Genomic DNA, 2061 nt, shown 5'->3' on the forward strand with positions numbered 1-2061 from the left:
TATATCAATCATCAAAGAGGGACTCACAATCCTCTGGCTATGAAAGAAGTATCTCGAATACTGGTATGGGCGGAATCCAGCTCCTGTCTAATATCTGTGGTTCATATACCAGGTATAGACAATTGGGAAGCTGATTATCTCAGTCGCCAAACGTTACATCCGGGCGAATGGTCTCTTCACCCAGAGGTTTTTCTTCAGATTGTTCATATGTGGGGACTTCCAGAAATAGATCTGATGGCTTCTCATCTAAACAAGAAGCTTCCCAGGTATCTGTCCAGATCCAGGGATCCTCAGGCGGAAGCAGTGGATGCTTTGTCACTTCCTTGGAAGTATCATCCTGCCTATATTTTTCCGCCTCTAGTTCTTCTTCCAAGAGTAATTTCCAAAATTCTGAAGGAATGCTCGTTTGTTCTGCTGGTGGCTCCAGCATGGCCTCACAGGTTTTGGTATGCGGATCTTGTCCGGATGGCCTCTTGCCAACCGTGGACTCTTCCGTTAAGACCAGACCTTCTGTCGCAAGGTCCTTTTTTCCATCAGGATCTCAAATCCTTAAATTTGAAGGTATGGAGATTGAACGCTTAATTCTCAGTCAAAGAGGTTTCTCTGACTCTGTGATTAATACTATGTTACAGGCTCGTAAATCTGTATCTAGGAAGATATATTATCGAGTCTGGAAGATTTACATTTCTTGGTGTCTTTCTCATAATTTTTCCTGGCATTCTTTTAGAATTCCGAGAATTTTACAGTTTCTTCAGGATGGTTTGGATAAAGGTTTGTCTGCAAGTTCCTTGAAAGGACAAATCTCTGCTCTTTCTGTTCTTTTTCACAGAAAGATTGCTAATCTTCCTGATATTCATTGTTTTGTACAAGCTTTGGTTCGTATAAAACCTGTTATTAAGTCAATTTCTCCTCCTTAGAGTTTGAATTTGGTTCTGGGGGCTCTTCAAACTCCTCCGTTTGAACCTATGCATTCACTGGACATTAAATTACTTTCTTGGAAAGTTTTGTTTCTTTTGGCAATCTCTTCTGCTAGAAGAGTTTCTGAATTATCTGCTCTTTCTTGTGAGTCTCCTTTTCTGATTTTTCATCAGGATAAGGCGGTGTTGCGAACTTCTTTTAAATTTTTACCTAAGGTTGTGAATTCTAACAACATTAGTAGAGAAATTGTGGTTCCTTCATTGTGTCCTAATCCTAAGAATTCTAAGGAGAGATCATTGCATTCGTTGGATGTAGTTAGAGCTTTGAAATATTATGTTGAAGCTACTAAGAATTTTCGAAAGACTTCTAGTCTATTTGTTATCTTTTCCGGTTCTAGGAAAGGTCAGAAGGCCTCTGACATTTCTCTGGCATCTTGGTTGAAATCTTTAATTCATCATGCTTATGTCGATTCGGGTAAAACTCCGCCTCAAAGGATTACAGCTCATTCTACTAGGTCAGTTTCTACTTCCTGGGCGTTTAGGAATGAAGCTTCGGTTGATCAGATTTGCAAAGCAGCAACTTGGTCTTCTTTGCATACTTTTACTAAATTCTACAATTTTTATGTGTTTTCTTCTTCTGAAGCAGTTTTTGGTAGAAAAGTTCTTCAGGCAGATGTTTCAGTTTGATTCTTCTGCTTATAATTTCAGTTTTTTTCATTATAAGATTTAAACTTTATTTTGGGTGTGGATTATTTTCAGCGGAATTGCCTGTCTTTATTTTATCCCTCCCTCTCTAGTGACTCTTGCGTGGAAGATCCACATCTTGGGTATTCATTATCCCATACGTCACTAGCTCATGGACTCTTGCTAATTACATGAAAGAAAACATAATTTATGTAAGAACTTACCTGATAAATTCATTTCTTTCATATTAGCAAGAGTCCATGAGGCCCACCCTTTTTGTGGTGGTTATGATTTTTTTGTATAAAGCACAATATTCCAATTCCTTATTTTTTATGCTTTCGCACTTTTGCCTTATCACCCCACTTCTTGGCTATGCGTTAAACTGATTTGTGGGTGTGGTGAGGGGTGTATTTATAGGCATTTTGAGGTTTGGGAAACTTTGCCCCTCCTGGTAGGAATG

This window comes from Bombina bombina, chromosome 3, assembly GCF_027579735.1.
Source record: "Bombina bombina isolate aBomBom1 chromosome 3, aBomBom1.pri, whole genome shotgun sequence".
In the NCBI taxonomy this organism is placed as follows: domain Eukaryota; kingdom Metazoa; phylum Chordata; class Amphibia; order Anura; family Bombinatoridae; genus Bombina; species Bombina bombina.